Source organism: Hevea brasiliensis, chromosome 10 (genome assembly GCF_030052815.1).
Source record: "Hevea brasiliensis isolate MT/VB/25A 57/8 chromosome 10, ASM3005281v1, whole genome shotgun sequence".
In the NCBI taxonomy this organism is placed as follows: Eukaryota; Viridiplantae; Streptophyta; class Magnoliopsida; order Malpighiales; family Euphorbiaceae; genus Hevea; species Hevea brasiliensis.
This window is the reverse complement of record NC_079502.1, coordinates 97,570,451-97,593,549: the sequence shown is the minus strand read 5'-3', so window position 1 is coordinate 97,593,549 and position 23,099 is coordinate 97,570,451. Positions and strand designations below refer to the sequence as shown.

Below are 23,099 nucleotides of genomic sequence, written 5' to 3'. Positions count from 1 at the left end.
CATTCGTGAAATAATATAATATCTTATATATTCAACAGTAACTGATATAATTTTGTGCTTAATAAATGATAAAAAAATATATGTATTATTTAATTTTAAATTAAATTACTTAATAGATGATTTCTATTATTTTTTAAATTATACTAATTTTTTTTTAATATGTCATATAGTGATTCATTATTAAGTCATGTTACGTACTTCTGTAAGCAATATTGTGGTTGTCATGTAATTCTTCTCAAATGTGTCGAGTGTAATATAAGGTGACATTTGCCTTATATTATGAATCTAGAGAGCCCAAAGTACATGGAGAGAATCCTTCTTGATGGGTCTTATGAAAGAACAAACTCATGGGTTTGACATATGAAAGAACAAACTCATGGGTTTGACACTACATCCAACCCAAAACCTTAAGGCAATGAGTATATGAGTCCTTCCCACATATATGTCTCTCGCTCATCCCATCTTTTTTCGATGTGGGAATTTCACACTTGTATATTCCCAACAATCTCCCCCTTGATGCATGCATTTTATATCATCATTTAGGTATAATTTTTACACATAATTTATCCTTGTTCATAACTATTACTATAGATATTAGCATATATTTAGTCAATTTTGCAATTTTACACTTCTTAGTTTAATTTTTGGAATTTTTTTGTTTTGTAGGTTAAATTTGGAGAAATTTGGTGTATTTTGATCAGAGCAGCCATTTGGAAGAAATTAAAGTTGAATTGTAAAAAATTTGAAGTTGAGTTAAAGAGGCCGAAAATGACACAACCTGGGACACAGCTTGTGTCACAGGTTGTGTCGATTGTCAGATATGCAGTTTTTCTCGGGCAGACGGTTTCACAACCTGCGACACAAGGCACGACACAACTGATTCAGCTTGTGTCGTTTTACTGAAAATGGCTGATGTGGCACTTTCGTTCCTTTGATTTAATACATCACTTTCTCCAGAATCTTCTACCTTTTTACCCATTCTAGGGGAGACCTCTGAACCATATAAAAGCTTCTTTTTATCTTTCTTTCCACAAGGAGAAAAAGGGGGAGATTTTGTAAGAAAGAAGGAGAGGAAGAGGAGCTCGTGAAATATGGTTTTGTAGCAGCAGCAGAAGCCGTTTTCTGCAACTCTCCAGCAGCAGAATCTTCATCATTTCACAGGGTTTTTCTATTCCTTAGCTTAGATTTTCATTATTTCTTCATTTCTATACTTGGGTTTGTCTTGAAACCATGATTTGTGAGTAGATCTTTGAGATTCTAAAGATGGGTTTGTAAATATTGCTTTGTATTGTGATTTTTGAACTGATTTAGTCATTTAAATGAGATTTGCTGCATTTTGATTTATTGCTTGTGAGCTTGTTGCTTTGCTTGATGAATGGGCCCTCATTAAGTTAAGTTTTAATCCTTGACAGATGGACTAAAAAGTGAATGTTTGGGATAGATAATCTTACAATAAACTTAGTTTTCTTGGTGCTAGAGATAAGCTAAGAGGATTAAGGGGACTTTCCAAAATCAATTAGAGCTTTAATTGGGTTTTTGTTAGGTTTGAAATACCGTGAAAATAGGGTTTGATTTAATGAATATCAACTTTGAATTGCTTGAAAAAGGTTTCAAAGAACTAATAATTGATTTCCCTCAAAATTGCAATTCTCATGTGTTTGGCTAAATTAAGGATAAACCATATGTAAACAATATTGAAAACCCTATCTCTAGAATCACTTTAATTTTTATTGAATTTAGATTTAATTCCACCCAATTTCATAATTAGCAATTTCAATTTAAATTTTGGTAATCTAGTATAATTAATTTAGTTAATTGTTTGATTTAGTTTAAATTCCTCAAATACCAATTTTAATTTTAAATTTCATTTTTAATATCTTTAAATTTTACCATTCTAATTAGCTTATCCTTTTTTTTTTTTTCTAATTTAAGCACAATTTTTTGTGAGAACGATATTATTTTTAAAACTATACTACTGTGACCCGTGCACGTGCACAAGCTACTTCACAGCTAGCACAATCAAGTTTTTGGCGTCGTTGCCGGGGAATTGTTTGTTTTTAAGTTGGATTTTAATTGTTTTAAGCTGATTAGAATTTTTATTTTCTTTTATTTTCACTGCTGTTCCTTGTGTTTTTCAGGTACTTTTCTTGTTTATGAGACGATTGAAAAGCACAAGTGATACTGAATTATTGTTCAACCCTGAAATTGAAAAATTTTGTCGAGCCAACAAAAAGGAATCTAAGAGGAGAAAGAAAGCAGAAAAAGAAGAACAACAAAGGTTTGAGCAAGAGGAGAAAATTGAAAATATGGAGAATCAAAATAGAGCTATTGGTGGAGATAATGGAGGAAATGAGCAAAATAGGCAGAATGAAGTTGTTAATCAAAATGATCCTCAGAGAAGATCCATGTTAGATTATGCTTTTCCTAGATGTGCAGATGTGAGAGATAATAGACCTATTATTGGAGCTAATCAATTTGAGTTAAAGACTGGTCTCATTCAAATGATTCAGAATTCACAATTTGGAGGTAGTCCACTTGAAAATCCTCATTCTCATTTGAAGAAAATTTTGATGATATGTGGCACACAAAGGCAGCCTGGAGTTTCAGATGAAGTGATTCGGCTCACCTTATTTCCATTCTCTCTTCGGGATTCAGCATTAGAGTGGTATGACTCACTTCCACAAGCTACTATAGCTACTTGGGAGCAGCTATCTCAAGCTTTTCTATCTCAATTTTTCCCACCTGGGAAGACCACTCATTTGAGGAATTTGATGGTAGCTTTTAAGCCAAGGGATGATGAAACTTTGTATGAATCTTGGATGAGATTTAAGGAGCTTGAAAGGCAATGTCCTCATCATGAAATACCGAAATGGATGATTGCTCAGAATTTCTACACCAGAGTTACTCCAGCCATAAGAAACACAATTGATTCACAAGCAGGAGGAGATTTCATGAGAATAACAAGTGAAGAATGCTATGATCTATTAGCGAAGATTGCTCATAATACCCATTTATAGGGAAATCCAAGAATAATTGAGCCAAAGAAGGCTAGGATTTATGAACTTGACTCAGTTAGCTATATGAATGCAAGATTTGATCAGTTGACTCAGCTTCTTAGTTATTTTTGCACAAAGGCAATAACCTCAACTCCTACAACTATGCAACAAGTTGCCTACACAGATGGAACCCAAAGTTGTGGAGTTGATTACTCTTCTTATGGTGATGATTATTTGCAAGAACAAGTTGCTTATGCAGGAGGTTATCAATAAAAACCTATGGGAAATTCTTACTCTAATGTGAACAACTCAACATGGAGACCACAAGCAACTTTTGCTCAACAAGGTCAAAGCTCAAATTATGCTCATAACCAGCAGTATATGCAGCAGAATAGGCCTCAGTTTCAGCCTCAATTTCAGCCCACAAGGCAGCCACAACTTGGATATCAAGCAAGAGCACAACAATCCCTTCCACCTCATGAACCGAAGCCAACCTTGGAAAGCATGATGGAGAAATTTTTTGCTAAACAAAGCAAGATGAATAGCAAATTGGAGGAAGAAATGCAACACATGAGACAAACCATGGATCAATTACAAGCCTACAACCGCATGTTGGAGACTCAATTGGCTCAACAAGCAAGCTCATCGGGAAGCAAATCCTATGGCAAACTGCCTAGCTAACCACAAAACCCTCATGAACAATGTAAGGTTGTGAACTTGAGAAGTGGTAAGAAAGTTGGTCAAGAGAGTGAAAACAAGAGAGAGGAAAAAGAGAGCACAAAAGAAGAAAATTCAGCTGACAGCAAGAAAAATGAAAAAGAAGGAGAAAGCAAAAGTGAGCAAGATGAGGGAGAGAAACCATACATCCCACCTGAGCCTTACAAACCCACCCTTCCCTACCCTCAAAGATTCATCAAGCATAAGCTAGACAAATAATTTGGCAAATTCCTTGAAGTGCTAAAGAAGTTGCATATCAATGTGCCATTCACTGAGGCACTATCCCAAATGCCAAGTTATGCCAAGTTTTTGAAGGAGATTCTTACCAACAAGAGAAGGCTAGAAGATTATGATACCATCAACTTGGGAAAGCAATGCAGTGCTATAATTCAGAAAAAGTTACCTCCCAAACTCAAAGATCCAGGTGTATTTTCCATTCCTTGTCATATAGGTGATAATTGTGTGGCAAATGCCTTATGTGACCTTGGAGCTAGTGTTAGCCTAATGCCACTTTCAATATATGAGAAGTTGAATATGGGAGAGTTGAAGCCCACAAACATGTATCTTTCAGTGGCTGATCGTTCAATTAAGTATCCAGAAGGCATTCTAGAAAATGTGCCTATCAAGGTTGGAAAATTCTACATTCCGGTGGACTTTGTCATTTTAGATATGGAAGAAGACACAAAAATTCCTATCTTGTTGGGAAGACCCTTTTTGGCAACAGCTGCTGCATTAATTGATGCAAAGGGTGAGAAATTGACACTTAGAGTGGGAGATGATCAAATGATATTCAACATCAATCCAGCCATGAAAAGGAAACATGAAGAAGTTGAGTCTTGTTTACGGGTAGACATTATTGATGAGATTGCTCAAGAGCATTTCAGAAAAAGCTATCCATAAGACCCTCTTGAAAATTGCTTAGTCCATGGTGGGAGTATTGATGATGACAATCATAACATAGCTGCTTTTGCATAACACTTGGAGAGCTCTCCACCACATCCTGAAGCCATAATTTTTCAGCTTGAAGAAGTGCAAACTTTGGAGATTAAACCACCATCATTAAAGGTAGAGGATGCCCCAAAGGTAGATCTTAAACCTCTTTCTTCCAACCTCAGGTATGCTTTTCTTGGACCAAATAGAACATATCTTGTTATAATTAATGCATCTTTAACTGATATTGAGATTGACAAATTATTGAGAGTTTTGAGAGAATATAGGAGAGTTTTGGATTATATAATTGATGATATAAAGGGAATTAGTTCAACAGTCTGTATGCATAGGATTTTCTTAGAGCCAAATAGTAGACCTTCTATTGAACACCAAAGAAGATTGAATCCTACAATGAAGGATGTTATGAAAAAAGGAAATCCTGAAATTACTAGCTGCTGGAATTATTTACCCCATTTCTGACAGTGAATGGGTTAGTCCTGTGCATGTTGTACCAAAAAAAGGTGAGGTGACAGTTGTTAAAAATGAGAATAATGAATTGATACCCACTAGAACTGTTACAGGCTGGAGAATGTGTATAGACTATAGGAAGTTGAACAATGCTACAAGAAAAGACCATTTTCCCCTTCCTTTTATGGATCAAATGTTAGAGAGATTAGCCAAGCATTCTTACTTTTGTTACTTAGATGGATATTCTGGTTTCTTTCAAATTCCAATCCATCCTAATGACCAAGAAAAAACTACCTTTACCTGTCCCTATGGCACCTTTGCATAACGAAGGATGCCATTCGGATTGTGTAATGCACCTGCCACCTTTCAAAGGTGCATGATGGCCATTTTTTTTGATTTTATTGAAGAAATTATGGAGGTCTTCATGGATGACTTTTCAGTATATGGTACTAATTTTGATTCATGCTTGACTAATTTGTCTAAAATCTTGCAAAGGTGTGCTGATAATGATCTGGTGTTGAATTGAGAGAAATGCCACTTTATGGTCCAAGAGGGGATCGTTTTAGGGCATTTAATATCAAACAGGGGAATAGAAGTAGATAGAGCCAAAATAGAAATTATTGAAAAAATGCCCCCTCCAACCACTGTCAAAGGAGTACAGAGTTTCTTGGACATACCGAGTTTTACCGGCGATTTATTCAGGATTTTTCTAAACTTGCTAAACTCTTAACAAATCTTTTGAATCATGATGTTAAATTTGATTTTAATCAAGATTGTATGGTTGCTTTTTGCAGGTTAAAGACGGCATTAACAATAGCTCCTATCATGCAAACCCCGATTGGACTTTGCCATTCGAAATCATGTGTGATGCAAGCAAGTTTGCTATTGGAGCTGTCCTTGGCCAACGAAAAGATAGAAAACCTTATGCCATTTACTATGCAAGCCGAACCCTTGATGAATCTCAAGTTAATTATGCTACAACTGAAAAGGAGTTCCTTGCGGTAGTATTTGCACTCAATAAGTTTCGTTCTTATTTGGTCAACTCAAAGGTAATAGTTTTCACTGATCATGCAGCAATAAGGTATTTAATGAGCAAGAAAGAAGCTAAATCTAGGTTAATTAGATGGATTTTATTACTTCAAGAATTTGATTTAGAAATAAGAGATAAAAAAGGTGTTGAGAATGTGGTGGCTGATCACCTTTCTATGATAAAAACTGAAAATAAAGATGATGATATTGTGCCATTGATGAGTTTTTTTATGAATGAGCAGTTGTATGTGTTGAAATTTGCACTTCAATGGTTTGCTGATATTGTGAATTATTTGTCTTGTGGTGTCTTGCCACCTGATTTATCTTGGCAGCAAAAGAAAAGATTCTTGCATGATGTTAAATTTTATTCTTGGGAAGAGCCTCTTTTGTTTAGGAGATGTAATGATGGAATAATTAGGAGATGTATACCAGAGGAAGAAATAAATGATGTTATTTACTATTGTCATTCCTCTAAATATGGTGGTCATTGTAGTGTCTCAAAAACTATTGAAAAAGTCTCGACATCAGGTTTTTATTTGCCTAATATGTTTAAACATGTGAGAGACTTTGCAAGCAAGTGTGATAGGTGTCAAAGGGTAGGCAATATTTCCAAGAGAGATGAGATGCCCCAACAGTTCATATTAGAAGTTGAATTGTTTGATGTGTGGGGAATTGATTTCATGGGGCCATTTCTATCCTCTTATGGGAATAATTATATCTTGGTAGGGGTGGACTATGTATCTAAATGGGTAGAAGCTATTGTTACACCTACCAATGATGCAAAAGTTGTGGTGAAATTTCTAAAAAAATTTGTTCTAACCAGATTTGGTGCCCCACATGCCATAATCAGCGATGGTGGTAGCCATTTTTGCAACCACCAATTTGAAAAATTGATGAGAAAGTATGGGGTAAAGCATAGGATTGCCACATCATATCACCCTCAAACAAATGGCCAAGTAGAAATCACAAATAGAGAACTTAAACAAATATTGGAGAAAACTGTCAACAAGTCTAGAAAAGATTGGTCCCTTAAATTAGATGACACTCTTTGGGCATATAGACCAACCTTTAAAACCCCCATAGGAACTACACCTTATAGGTTAGTTTTTGAGAAATCATGCCATTTGCCCGTAGAGTTAGAACATAAAGCTTATTGGGCCATAAGAGCAATCAATTTTGATTTACAAGCTGCTGGACACAAAAGACTTTTGCAACTTGATGAGTTAGAAGAATTAAGACTTGATGCTTATGAAAATGCTAGAATCTACAAAGAGAGAACAAAAATATGGCATGATAAGCACATCAAGGAAAAGGACTTTAAAGAAGGAGATTTGGTTCTCTTATTCAATTCAAGGTTGAAATTTTTTCCAGGAAAATTCAAATCAAGGTGGTCAGGTCCATTTAAAGCTGTAAAAGTTTTCCCTCATGGTGCTATGGAAATTTTTGGTGAAAAATCTGGTAATTTCAAGGTAAATGGGCAAAGGTTGAGGCATTATTCAATTGGTGAGCCAATTGAGAAGATAGCAACCTGCTATCTCTCTCATTCTCCATAAAATTTTGATTGAGTAAGGTCAAGTTAAAGGCCTAAACTTAGCATTTTTGGGCATAACTCACAATTTTTCATTGATTCTTTATTTCTTTCGTATATTTGTTTTAAGTTTTTCTATACTCTTTATTCAGAGTTTGACATTGTTCTAATTTTCTTGTGCAGATGGGATACAATTCATTGCAAGTAAATGAGCATTAAAAAAATTTGTTTTAGTTCTAGTTTTAAATTTCAGCTTTAAATTTTAGTTTTAAATTTGTTCACTTATACTTTTCATCTTTCTATTGTTGATTATTTGCTGGTGGATTTTGCAGGACTCATTGCTCTTTTTGTTAATTTTAAGAGGAAGTTTTTTCAAACTTTGACATCTTGGTTTAAAAAAGAAAATTATTTGAATATGGATGTGTGAATTGGTGCTTTGAAAATTTTTTTTTATGAGTGTTTGATGAACATAACAGGTTGAGCAATTAGAATTCATGTTATGAAGGTCTAATCACTTGAAATCTAATTTGTTTCAATTTTTCAGGTACTGTGTAATTTTGTCAAATTTGGGCAGCAGATTTCACAACCTATGCTATAATCGATTTTGGTTGTGTCGTAGCTTGTGTTCACTGGGCGCAATTTGGGCAAAATATTTCACAACCTGCGGCACAATCGATTTTGGTTATGTCGTAGCTTGTGTTCACTGGGCACAATTTGGGCAGAAGATTTCACAACTTCCGGCACAACCTCCATCTTTGTGTTCTAACTTGTGTAGTTTTTTTTGTTTTGTAGGTTGATAACCCAATTCACTAGAATGGGCCCACGACCAACCCCATGCTAAAAAGCCCACTAACCCATGATAAAAAAAAGACCACTAATTAACTAAACCAAACCCATGGCCCGTAGCCCATTTAACTAAACCCATACCCAAAGCCCGTCATCATTTTCTTTTTACCAACAGCCTTTACCTAATTACCAAAGCCCAAAGCCCATACCCATATCCAAAACCCACCACTACCTCCCTCTTTCTCTCGACATAACCTCCGACACAACCCCACTCCTTCCTCTACGCCGTAACCTCCGCCACCCACGATCCACAACGACATTTTTTTCTTTCTTCTTCTACTTCTTCGTATTCTTCTTCTTCTTTTTCGCTCCCTCTCTTCCATTTTCACCATGATCGATTCCCCTCTTTCCTTTGAAAACTCCCCTCCCCATCCCTCACACCCTACGCCGCAACCTCAACCCACCAAACCCATGGATACTGACTCACCGGCTACCCATTCTGGTGATGCCCCCATTACTACATACAAGAAGAAGAAAGCAAAGAGTATTAAGCCACACAAAACCACAAGCGGCACAAAGAGAAAGAAATCCGAACAGCCCACACAGCCTCAACCAGTCCAGCCACCCACTTCTGCCATACCTGGTGCTCACCTTGGAATCCCGAGATCAGTGGTAAAGCACCCAGGAAAATCTTCAGGTAACCCCACTATTCCTTCATCTGTACCTACTGCCAGACAATGGGTATTGCCTACTGCTGAAACTAGAGAAATTGTTCAGACTCGGTATTTGGATGTGTTTACACTTAAATCTTTGAATATATATGATGAAATGCAGAATTTGTTGGATGCTTTGGGTTGGGTGAGATTTGTTCATAAACAAGAATTGGTTTAGCCCACTCTAGTGCAGGAATTTATGGCCTCCCTATCCATTAGTAAGCATAAATATGAATTGCATAATAACTTGACAATCCACTTTAGATGCCTCGGTCAAGATAGGGTACTGCCCATGGATGACTTTCATCATATATTCGGGTTCCCCGTTGATGGTTTGATTAAAATGCCTACCAGTAGAAGGGATTATAATGGGCATGAATTTTGGTAGCAAATAGCACCCTTAGTAGGTGTTTTCAAAGCTGGGCATAGTAAGGCCTTTAAATTTGAGTCACTCCTTGCGATTGCTTCAAAGATTAATTGCAAACGCAATTTTAGGAAGAGGAGCAAGTGTTGGCACAATGTCTTAGCATGACCTATTTTTTTTGTGGTGTGCCAAAACTGGTAAAAAGGTTTCACCTGGTTATTACTTTTGCTGCCATATGCTCAGCCAAACTACTAGGGGTACTGGTAAGATTGTGTTTGGAGGTTTGGTCACACCCATTGCACATTATTTTGGTTTTGACCCTCAAGTTCATAGGTGTGCTGCAGTCACAATTGGCTTGCTGTATTTGGATGGACCTCATTTGGCCAACCAAAAATTTTGTATTAAAAATGAGGCTACACAGCTTTATGAGATTCCGGCACCAGCAGCAACACCACCAGGCTCCCCTACTGCAATTAGCTCCTCCTCACCATCTGAGCAACCTACTGAGCAGCCTTCTACACAACCTCCATGCCAGGCTCCACCAGCTACACAACCTGTTTCATCAACAGCTTCTGGACCCTACATGGCAACCCTTCTGACATTCATGGAGAATCTCAGTGATGAGATCTACTCCTTTCGGCAAATGACAGATGTCTCTTTTCAAACATTAAGGGATTTAGCTGATATATATTTGGATAGAAGTGCTGAAATGCAAGACGAATTGAAAGCCATGCGAGCTAAGCTAGAGCAGATAGAAACTAACCAGGCACTCATTTTGAGCATCATTTCTCCACAGCAACCACCAAAAGCACCACCACCTCCACAAGATGGCAAGGGCAAAAGAGTTATCATTCATGACTAACCAGCTTCTATTTTCAATTTACATATTTCATGTCTTTATTTTAGTTGCTTAATTAATTAGTGTTTTTAGTAGCTTGTTTAGTTAATATTTTGCTTGTGTTGCTTTTCTTTTACTTGAAACATTTCTTATTCAGTAATTTTTTTTTAGTTACTCATAAGCACATTTTTTCTTTTGAATCTTTAGTACTTTGCTCACTTGCTTTTAATATACTACTTCAGAATTTCACTTCATGGTTATATTTTTGAGCTTAACCTCCCTATTTCAACTTTTTGAGTTTAATTGCTTTAATGGATTCCATTCCACTGTTTCTTTTGCAATGAGTGCAGCAGCTGTCCAAATTTTATTTAATTAAATTGACTACACCTTCAATGAGGTAACAATTCTTATCTCAGCTTGTGTCATTTTCAGCACAAGTTGTGCTACCACTTATGAAACAGGGTACCCCTTATCCACTTTAGGCTTACATATCCATTCTTTATGCACATATTAGCCACCTATTTTCTGCACAATATTTGAGAGAACCCATTGCATTTATAGCCAAATTATCCCATTCCTTGCAATCTTTTAACATTGAGGACAATGTTCATTTTGAGTATGGGGGAGAGGGTAAATTTTTTGCAAAAATTATTTTTCCTTTTCACTTGCATATAGTGACATACTCATTAATTCATACTTGTACATATTCACATATATACACTGCATATAGCTTCATGCACTTAGTTATGCATACTTAGTTACATATAGGTTGATTATACATTTATACATTTATGCATTTCATTTATTCATTTAAAATTTTTGGATTTTTAAACCAGTCTTTGAATTCTAGAGGCTGCTTATTCAAGCAATCCAACTTGCCTTTAGATGGTTAGTGGAATGAAAGTTCCAGCTGGGTACAAAGTCTTAAGCATTATTCTTTCTCTTACTTAATAGCTGAAAATTAATATATTTATCTAGGTATGCTGATTCTGATTAGTTATTTTGAGTTTTGAGTGTCTGAATAAGCCTTTAAGGAAGAAAATGGTCATTGTCATCTCACCATTCCTAGAACAAGCATCTTAGATCTTTCAAAGCGAAATTTTTAACTTGCATTTGATAAGAATATGATTTAAGCATTCCTTCATATTTTTAAACCTCACATTTAGCCTTAACCTACCTTAATTTCATTTCAACCATTGCAAACCCCCCTTTAACCTTAATTCCCTAATTTCTTTGGAACCCAAATCATTTACCTAGCCATAAAACCTAAACACTACCACCTATTTATGAGAATAATATTTTAGCAATTAAGTGCATAAATAAAATAATAAGAAAAAAAAACTTGAAGGATTGAAACATCTTGAAAAGTGCTAGAGTAATTGTGAAAAGCTGATAAAAAAAATAAAAAAAAATAAAAAAATAATAATAATAAAAAAAGGGGTCACCAAAATATCCCAAAGGTAATTTTGGGTGTGACATGAAATAGGGAGACATACAAAATCAAAAAAATAAAAAAAAATAAAATTAAAAAAAGTATAAAAAGTAGTCCTTTTATATAATCATTGTGATAGCACTTGAGATTCATTGTGAATTTCTTTCCTCTTGAATTAAAAGAAAAAAAAATTATATATATAAAAAAAAGGAATATTGGATGCACTTTGAGTTTCATGATTAATATTATTCTCATATTTTGTTTACCTTATTCCCTTTCTTTGTTAACCATAATTTTATCATATTTGACCTCATTACAACCCTTAAAAAGACCTAATGATTCTTTGAAAAATGCTTATTACATTAGTGCAGTTATATCTTTTATGCTTGCATATGGGTTTGGCAATATAATCTTCCATACATTACTCACCATCTATTTGAGACACATTGACTATCTATTTCATTTAGGTTTGTTTTGGCACAATTGACTCTTGTAGCTGGTTGATATTTGTTGTTTGGGTTGATTGGTTAATTCTTAGCTATTATGTAATTGTTGAGAGTGATTGCTTCATTCTTTGTGCTTCGCTGGTGGGAATTTGGAATGTTGGTGGCTAGAGGTAAGTTTGTGGCTTGGATTAGTGATTTTTGTGTTTTTAAAGACTAATACTATTCCCTTCCAAATGAGTTTTAATGAAATTTTACTTGGGGACAAGCAAGAGTTTGAGTATGGGAGAATTTGATGCATGCATTTTATATCATCATTTAGATATAATTTTTGTACATAATTTACCCTTGTTCATAGTTATTACTATAGATATTAGCATATATTTAGTCAATTTTGTAATTTTACACTTCTTAGTTTAATTTTTGGAATTTATTTGTTTTGTAGGTTAAATTTGGAGAAATTTGGTATATTTTGATCAGAGCAGCCATTTGAAAGAAATTAGAGTCGAATTGCAAAAATTTTGAAGTTGAGTTAAAGAGGCCGAAAGTGACACAACCTGTGACATAGCTTGTGTCACAGGTTGTGTCGATTGTCAGAAATGCAGTTTTTCTCGTGTAGACGGTTTCACAACCTGTAACACAACCGATTCAGCTTGTGTCGTTTTACTGAAAATGGATGACGTGGCACTTTCGTTCCTCTGATTTAATACATCACTTTCTCCAGAATCTTCTACCTTTTTACCCATTCTAGGGCAGACCTCTGAACCATATTAAAGCTTCTTTTTATCTTTCTTTCCACAAGGAGAAAGAGGGGGAGATTTTGCAAGAAAGAAGGAGAGGAAGAGAAGCTCGTGAAATCTGGTTTTGCAGCAGCAGCAAAAGTTGTTTTCTGCAACTCTCCAGCAGCAGAATCTTCATCATTTTACTGGGTTTTTCTATTACTTAGCTTAGATTTTCATTATTTCTTCATTTCTATACTTGGGTTTGTCTTGAAACCATGATTTGTGAGTAGATCTTTGAGATTCTAGAGATGGGCTTGTAAATATTACTTTGTATTATGGTTTTTGAACTGATTTAGTCATTTAAATGAGATTTGCTGCATTTTGATTTATTGCTTGTGAGCTTGTTGCCTTGCTTGATGAATGGGCCCTCATCAAGTTAAGTTTTAATCCTTGACAGATGGCCTGAAAAGTGAATGTTTGAGATAGATAATCTTGCAATAAACTTAGTTTTCTTGGTGTTAGAGATAAGCTAAGAGGATTAAGGGGACTTTCCAAAATCAATTAGAGCTTTAATTGGGTTTTTGTTAGGTTTAAAATACCATGAAAACATGGTTTGATTTAATGAATACCAACTTTGAAATGCTTAAAAAAGGTTTCAAAGAACTAAGAATTGATTTTCCTCAAAATTGCAATTCTCATGTGTTTGGCTAAATTAGGGATAAATCACATGCAAATAATATTGAAAACCCTATCTCTAGAATCACTTTAATTTTTATTGAATTTAGATTTAATTCCTCCCAATTTCATAATTAGCAATTTCAATTTAAATTTTGGTAATCTAGTATAATTAATTTAGTTAATTATTTGATTTAGTTTAAATTCCTCAAATACCAATTTTAATTTTAAATTTCATTTTTAATATCTTTAAATTTTACCATTCTAATTAGCTTATCCTTTTATTTCCAATTTAAGCACAATTCCTTGTGGGAGAGATATTATTTTTAAAACTATACTACTATGACCTGTGCACTTGCGGAAGCTACTTCACAGCTAGTACAATCACCCCTCAAGTGTGAATATCTTTTACATTGAGCTTAGTGGGCCTGCTCCCCTTAAACGGAAGCCTTTTTTCTTAACTCAAGTATTACAATGTTACCAAGAACCCCAATTATTCCACCAAACCCACTTAAGCATGCACCTCTAAGAGCCATGCCAGAGTAATCACATGTTCCGCCATCACGTGTATCGAGAGTTTCCACTCTATCGGTCTGCTCTTCTCCAGAAGAGTGCCTACTCCATTGGGCCTAGCAGGAGTCTCCTGACTCTTTCATCCACGTGTCAGAGCATCACAAGAATCACTAACCACCATTTTCATACTTATCCCTTGCCAAACCAAGGCTCTGACACCACTTGTTATATATCTGGGGAGTCCAAAGCACCTGAGGAGAATCCTTTTTGATGGGTCTTATGAAAGAACAAACTCATGAGCTTGACACCACATCCAACCCAAAACCTTAAGGCAATGAGTCTATGGATCCTTCCCACTTATATGTCTCTCACTCATCCCATTTTTTTTCTGATGTGGGAATTCCACACTTGTATATTCCCAACACTTTAATTAAATATGACTCTTTTGTAAAACTCTCTCTCTCTAGACTTCTAGAAAGAGACTTTTCTCTTTTTATGTTTTCATTTTTAGGGCTCTTTTTTCTCATTTTCTGTCGAGTTACAACCTTTTCTTGCTCCTTCTGGGCAAGAGTTGGTTTTTTCTTGTTCTGGATAGTGAGTTTCCCTCCTTGGCTTTGAGATTGGGTTGTAAATAGTGTTTTAGGATTTCTTGTGTGCAGGTTTGGTGCTTCTAACTTGCATATTCTGATCTTTGTGTCTCCTTTGTTTCTACTATGTGAGCTGGTACATTTGGGGTAAGTATCAAATGCAATCATTTAATTTTATCAGCGTTTTCATAAAAATTACTGAATTTTAAGTTCTTTCATAAAACTTATTGAATTTTAATTTTATTTCATAAAAGTTACTGTGACCAAAAATTAAAGATTTTCAAATTAATTTAATGACCTATCAACTATTTTACAAATAAAATTACCTTATTTTATTAGTTTCTTAAAAAAAAAAAAGATGCATAAACCAGCAACCCCCTCACTGTCAAAACTCCTCTCCTTTTTCCATTTATTCTCAATCAACAACTACTAGTTAAGTAATTTTATTTGTAAAATAATTAATAGATCAGCAGATTAATCTGAAAACCTTTAGTTTCTGGTTACAATGACTTTTATAAAATCAAATTAAAGTTCAGTGAGTTTTATAAAAGAAATTAAAATTCAATAATTTTTATAAAAATACTCATAAAATTGAGTGACTACATATGATAATTACCCGGTACATTTATGTTATTGAAGGATTCAATTATATGAGTTTAAGGGAGCAGGCATCTCTAGGGACGTGATCGGCTCCTTTACTAGCATCCAGTCTCTCTTTGGCTACAAAGAATGTTGAGAGTCCTACCTCGCCCCTGTAAAGCCTCTGAGACCAATAACCTGATTCTATTTCGTAAAGGTGCATGGGCGATTTCTGGTGTAGAGGTTCCCTCTAGCATTATTTGGGCTTTTCTAATTTTAAATCATCTCAGGTGTTGAGAATTCCACAGCATGATCTCCCTTGTTTTGACAATATCATCCTAGGTTTTAGTTGTTTGAAACAGCAATTGTAGGCGACGTTGATATTGCTTTCCTTGCCATCTACTAGGTCTCTATGGGTTACCAAGACCTATGGGTTCATCTATTTGGGCTTTAGGCCTAGTCATAAATTTGGGGATTAGGGTGTTTTTAGTTTAGTTGGGCTTATGTTTTCTATGACACCCGCAATTTGTTGACGTCAGAATTTCTGTCATTGATGGAATATTCTAACGAATCATTAGGTAAGGAAATGGTGGTAAGAAGTGTATGATGTTTTTAAAATATATAAAAAAAATATTTTTGTGGTTTTGCTCAAAGAAAAGTTTTAAGAACTTTTGGGTAGAAGGAACTTCGGCAGCCGAAAGATAGACTTTTAGTAGCCGAAGTCATTTTAACTGTTCAAATTGATTTTGGGCAGAATGTACTCTGGCAGCCAAAACTATGACTTCTGGCAACTAAAAGTCCCTCGATAAGTGATGGTATAAAAGGCCCACAGCTTGTTTTCTGACCCAAAAATGACTTGTTTTCTCATTCCTCTTTCTCTTTCAACTTAGCACACATGCAAAAGGCTATCTAAGGAGATTTTCTTAGCTATTGCACACGGTGAAGCTTGATTTCTTCTTCAGGGAAGCTTGGTGGACATGGATTGAAGTTAGAGCCATCAATTCACTTTTTTCTCCTTTTCAAAGGAAAGAGGTAATTCCTCTTTCTTTTGGTCCTTTAGAGAAATTCAAGTACACTTAAGCATATGAGTTTGTTGGATTTTGAATTGAATGTGATTGTTACATGGTTTTAAGTTTTAATCTTGGAAAAAGTTGCTTGTTGAGTTTTTTGAAAGAAAGTATGTTTTTTAGATGTGTTTTGGTTATTTGATTGGTAAAAGAAGTATTGTTCTTGTTTATGTCTATTCCAAGTGTTTATGGATCTAGAATACTTAGTTTCCTTAGTTAAACCTAAGGATTTCTTGTTTTTATGTTGATGAAAGTTTGATGGAACCTTGAATATTAGTTTGTAAGTGTTGCATGCGAGCTTGGAGCATGGATTCAAGTTGTTCTAGGCCTTAGGAATGTGTTTATGTGTTTGAATTGTGATTTGAAGCTTTGGGATATGTTTTAGAGGTTTTGGGAAGAAGAATTCTGCTGTTTTCGACTTGGAAATTCTGGAAATTCCCAGGTTTGGTCATCGAATACCATTGTTTCGACAGTCGAAGCATATAGTTTCTTAGAAAAATCTAGAGAAATTCTAGGTTTAGCAGTCGAAGTTCAAGCCTTCGGCAGCCGCAGTGGCTACTACCCAAAATAGGCACCCAATGATCAAAGGTTCGGCAACCAAAGTCTAAGACTTTGACAGCCGAACTTGGTTCTACCAGCTTTATTTCTTCTTTGATTCCAAGGTTCAAAAACATGATCTTATGATTTCTAAGGGCCTAAAATAAGATGTTTGATATTTGTATAGAGTTCTAGAGTTTCGAACAACTCATTAGGTTTCGATGGTTATAGGATTGAACTTGAGGGTTTCAGGAAACTAAGGATCCCAGGTTAGCTACTGTTCATGATAGGTGGTTGATAGTCTATAAGAGGTGAGTAATTCTAAGCTTAATAAATGTAACTTGTTAAATTCAACTTATAATCATCCTCATATATCATGTCATATTTATTTATGTAGTATGTATTTAGAACTTGAATATATTGCATAATTGGATAATTTTTTATGGTGCATGATGGATTATGCATGACCCATTGACTCCCTCAATGTTTATGACCATGTAATATTATATATATTATGGATCCATAAAATCTAAAAAGAGACCTTACAATACCTCTAGATGCATGACACATGTCATGTTATAAGCAGAAGTTCTGAGGAGCCACTGTATGAGCCGGACATATTTGATTAGGGGAGTCAATGGTGACATGTCTATCCTATGTAAAATGTTTATAATGTGAAAACTCATCTGAATGATGTATTGTATATGTATGAAATAAATGTGATAATTAATGTGTTTAATTTACTCACTGAACCTGTGTAAGCTCACCTCTTTTCCCTAACCCAAGGTGTAGGAGTATAGGAATAGAAGAGTTTTATAGAGCTTGAGCAGCAAGGATAGTTGTGAAGTGTTTAAATGTATATTGTATGATTAGTGGACATGTAATATGTAAGGGAATAATTACTCTACTGGTGTTCAAGTTTAATAGATGTTGTTATTAAGCATAAGTAATGTAATTATGTATGTTTTAAATCTAAGCTAACTCCTCATGTGAGAATGTATGTATGAACCAATTATACTTTAGTATTTTATGTATAGAAAGGTTCAAATTCTAAATGGATTTTTATAATGATGATGATGAATGAGAAATTGAAAGTGTAATGGGTTTGGACTATGTTTGGATTGTGAGTTATAGGATTATGTTCATGATTAACAGGTTTTTAGGCTTGCTACGGGTTCCGACAGCTTTAAGCTGACCTCATCCCTAGCGCTAGTAATGGCCTCTCGTAGAGTAATTACATTTTCTATGAGTCTTGGATTTCTTTTTTACTAGGCCTCTGCCCTTTACTGTTTATTTGTTTATAGGCTCATCTTTAAAATAAAATAACAAAAAATGAATTTTTTTCTAGTTTTAGAGCCTGTTTGGCATTGCTGCTGGAACTACTATTGAAAAAATTATTTTTTTAAATGTACTAGTTAAAGAGTATTAAAAAATAATTTAAAATTAAATTTGATAAGTTTTGATCATAAAAACACTAAAATAATAAAATAATTTTTTTTCAAATTACTTTTTTTAATAGCATATAAAATAATATTTTTATTAAAAAAATAGTTTAGCCCATTGACTTGTTTGTTTGAAAGCTCCATTTTGTTGTCGTGGTTCCGTCCAGCATTGTTAGCTTTTTTACTAATGAAATCGACAGAGCCTTCTCTACGAAGCAATGGATGGGGAGTGGGCGAATTTTTGAGTTTCGTGGTGAAGAGGTGCAGGGGATTATGAGAAGGTGGTGTGCGATTGATGCACATATCTTGCATAGTCATTTAGGTCTAATTTCACAATCATTTTATTTGGTTATTAGTCATTTTTAGCTAATTTCATTAGTTAATTAGTTAGTTTTTCATAGTTGTCAATTTTGCACTAATTTGTAATTTTTACTTTGTTTTGTAGGAAAAATGGTGTTTTTGAAGGACTAAAGAGAATTTTGCCATTGAGGAGTGTCTTCTACAGCAAAAAGATGCCAAAAACAAGTTTTCAAGCTGAAATATGCATTGACCAAACTGTGCATAACTTGCTGCATAAGCTATGCAGTTCTGCATAAGGAGGAAGATCACTGTTCCAGAACCAGCCGAAATGTGCATAAGGAGACTGCATAGCTTATGCACATTCTCACCTCCCTTATGCACATTCACGAAATTGTGCATAACCTATGCACCAAGTCATGCAGCTTCGCATAAGTGACCCAGAACCAGTGAAATCGCATAAGGGATGCATAACTTATGCGATCCACTTATGCATAAAGAGTTCATTAATGAGCTGGCAGAAGATTCCCTTAATGTATCCTTCCTAGAACATACTATTTTAGGGCTCCATGTCAGAAAAATGCTATATATAGTCTCATTTTCCCAATTTAGAAAAAAAAAAAGGAGCAAAGAAGAAGAAGAGGAGGCTGAGCAGAATTTAAGGAGTCATTTTCACCTTCCACACCATTTTCAACCAAGATTTGCAGATTTCTTTCTTTCTTTACACTTTTCTACATTTCTAGTGTTTAATTCCTTACTTCTTAGCTTAGATTAAAGCTTTATTTCTATTTAAACTCATCATATCTTGTAAGCATTATGGATAGTGAGTAGTTTACTTTTGATTCTGGAGTAAGGGTTGTAATATTTGAGATATTTTGTGGATTTTGATTGGGTAATCCATATTTTGTGGTCTTAATGAGTTTTATTCATTTCTTGTATGCTTAATGACATGCTTAATGTAGGATCCCATTGAGTAATGTTCTTAATCCATAGTTGAAGCACCGAAAGGAGAAGGCCTTGTGATAGATAATCAGGAAATTGGACTTAATTAACTTAGACCTAGAAATAGGCTAAGGATTAAGAGGATTCACAGATTAATTAAGGAACTTAATGGGTCTTAATTAATTCTAACTCCACGAAAGTAGGATTAGTTTGATTAAGGCACTCTTTGTCTCACTCGAAAGGGAATTCAAAGGATTTAAGAATTAATCTCCTTAAAACTCATAAGTTTCATAAGATTGGATAACCAATTTAAAATCCCAGAATAGCTCGAATATGAAATCCCGAACTCCGGAATCATCTTTTTACCATTGTTAATTTCTAATCGAATTTAATCATTTGCCATTTTAAATATTGCCATATTTGAACTTGCTTATTTCAATTTGATACAATTTTAGTTTAATTAATACATTGTTGAATAGAATATTAATTTTGCACATTTAGACTTCATACTCCATTACCCATTAATTCATTATTTTAATTTCATAAATACTTCAATTTAGTCAACTTTTATATCGAAAATTCAATCATTAACACAACTCCTCGTGGGATCGATATTTTTCTATACTACTTGTACGACCCGTGCACTTGCGGTTGGGACGCATCAAGTTTTTGGCGCCGTTGCCGGGGAGTTGTTTGTTTAAGATTGAATTCTTGATTATTTTAGTTGTTTTTTAGTTTTATCTCTGTTATCTTTTCATTTTGTGTTTGTTTGTTCTTTTTCAGGTACTCTTAATCTTTTATGAGAAGAGCTAGAAGCACAAGTGATACATCCTTATTATTCAACCCTGAAATTGAGAAATTTTGTAAGGCCAACAAGAAAGAAACCAGAAAAAGAAAAGAAGCCTTGATAGAAACTGAATTAGAAGCAGACATGGCTGATGAAAGAATTAGAATTGGTGTTGGTAATGCTGGAAATGGTCAAAATAATGAAAATGCAGCCCATGGTGAAGAGGTAGTAAATGCTAATCTGCCTAGGGGAAGTATGATGGATCATGCTTTTCCTCGTTTTGATGACTTGAGAGAGAGTATAGCAAGACCAAGAATTGATGCAAATAGTTACAAGATGGATTTTGGAGTTCTTCAAATGATCCAAAACTCTCAATTTGGAGGACATCCTTCTGAAAATCCACACACACATTTGAAGAAATTTGCTATGATTTGCGACATGCAAAAACAACCTGGAGTGTCTGATGATGCAGCAAGATTGAAGCTATTCCCATTCTCTTTGAAAGATAGAGCATTGGATTGGCTTGATTCTTTACCTCACAACTCCATTACAAATTGGGAGCAACTCACTGATGCATTTCTTGCACAATATTTTCCACCTGGAAAAACTCAAGAATTGAGGAATCAAATGACAGCTTTCAGACCAAGAGAAGATGAAACTCTTTATGAGTCATGGATGAGATGGAAAGAATTGGAAAGATTATGCCCACATCATGCCATTCCAAAATGGATGATAAATCAGAATTTCTACACAAATGTCACTCCTGCAATCAGAGGAATTATTGATGCTCAAACAGGAGGAGAATTTATTATAAAGCATGAAGATGAAGCTTATGAGCTATTGGAGAAAATTGCAAAGAATACTCATCTTTGGAGTAGTCCAAGAGGACCAGCTCAAACTCAGAAGAGGCAAGCTGCTGGAATATATGATCTTGACCCATTCAACATGATTAATGCAAAGTTTGATGCACTTACAAATGTCCTTGCTAAGAAGATGGAAGATTTGAGTATGTTGGTTAGTTCATCATCATCAGCTGGAAGTTCACAACAAGTGGCTTATGCAGAGGAAACAACCAGCTGTGGAGTAGATTATGAAGAACAAGCAGCATATGTTGGTAATTATGGAAACAAGCAAATGGGGAATCCTTATTCTCAAACTTACAATCCAAATTGGAGGAATCATCCCAACTTTTCATGGGGCAATCAGCAAGGTCAAGTTCAAAATCAGAATTTTCAACCACAACAAAGAGTCAAGTTCCATAACGACAAAATAGGCAACCATTGCCTAATTTTCAGAGAAAAATATGAACCCTCCACCAAAACAAAGAAGAACGAAATTCCACCATCAAGCTTTATTGCAATGATTCTTGCCAACCAAAATAAGCATGATGAGGAGATGAGAGAGGTGAAAGCAAGGTGGAGCAGATGCAAACACACAATGAATCTTTGGAAAACCAGATTGCACAACAAGCATCTTCCTCAAGTGCCAAATCTTTTGGAAAGCTTCCAAGTCAACCAGAAAATCCAAGAGAGCGATGTCAAGCTATTACTTTAAGAAGTGGTAAAGTTATAAATGATGAGAAGAGTGAAAGCAGTGAGAAGAGAGAAAATGAAAAAGGAACTGATGAGAGTGAAAAACAAGAGAGTGCAGAAAAATGTAAAGAGGAATTTGAAGAAAAAGAAGAGAAGTATATACCTCCTGAGCCCTACAAGCCACAACTTCCCTTTCCACAAAGATTTCACAAAGCCAAGCTTGATAGGCAATTTGGGAAGTTCTTAGAGGTTTTGAAGAAACTTTACATAAATGTGCCTTTTGTTGATGCTCTTTCACAAATGCCCTCTTATGCAAAATTCTTGAAAGAAATTCTCTCAAACAAGAGGAAACTTGAAGATGATGAAACTGTAGCTTTGACAGAAGAATGTAGTGCTATCCTCCAAAGGAAACTTCCTCCAAAGCTTAAGGATCCAGGGAGTTTTTCAATTCCATGCCACATTGGAGAGTCATGTTCTACAAAAGCCCTATGTGATTTAGGGGCTAGTGTAAGCCTTATGCCCCTTTCCATCTATGAGAAGCTCAACATGGGAGATCTAAAGCCAACCCACATTTCTCTTCAGTTAGCTGACAGAACAATCAAGTATCCTGAAGGGATTTTGGAGAATGTGCCCCTGAAGGTTGGAAAGTTCTATATACCTGTTGACTTTGTCATCTTGGACATGGAGGAAGATTCTAATATTCCAATTATATTGGGGAGACCCTTTCTAGCTACAGCAGGAGCATTGATTGATGTGAAAGGAGAAAAGCTGACTCTTAGGGTTGGTGAAGAGCAATTAATTTTCAATATTAATAACACTATGAGAAAGCATCATTCTGAAGCTGATACTTGCTTGAGAGTTGATATCATTGATGAGCTGGTTGAAGAACACTTCAGGAAGAAATATCCAGAAGATCCACTTGAAAATTGTTTGATTCATGGAGGAGGCATAGACTATGACAACCCTCATGTAGCTGCATATACTCAACACTTACAGGGAAGTCCACCATTCACTTCTGCTCCAGTTTTTCAACTCACACAAAAGGAAAAAGTCGAATTTAAGCAACCATCATTCAAGGAAGAAGATGCACCTAAGGTAGAACTTAAGCAACTTCCTTCTCAGCTCAGGTATGAATTTCTTGGCACTAATAACACTTATCCAGTAATAGTAAATGC

The 23,099-nt window shown here is 35.1% G+C and overlaps 2 non-coding genes across 2 annotated transcripts; both read right to left on the bottom strand.

Annotated features, from left to right (window-relative positions):
- Positions 1 to 2,756: 2,756 nt before the first annotated feature.
- Positions 2,757 to 2,863, bottom strand: LOC131170069 (small nucleolar RNA R71). Its single transcript, XR_009141011.1, has one exon. It is a non-coding gene; the product is annotated as a small nucleolar RNA R71 (small nucleolar RNA).
- Positions 2,864 to 21,004: 18,141 nt separating this feature from the next.
- LOC131170085 (small nucleolar RNA R71) lies at positions 21,005 to 21,111 on the bottom strand. The gene has a single exon (XR_009141028.1). It is a non-coding gene; the product is annotated as a small nucleolar RNA R71 (small nucleolar RNA).
- Between the last annotated feature and the right edge of the window lie 1,988 nt (positions 21,112 to 23,099).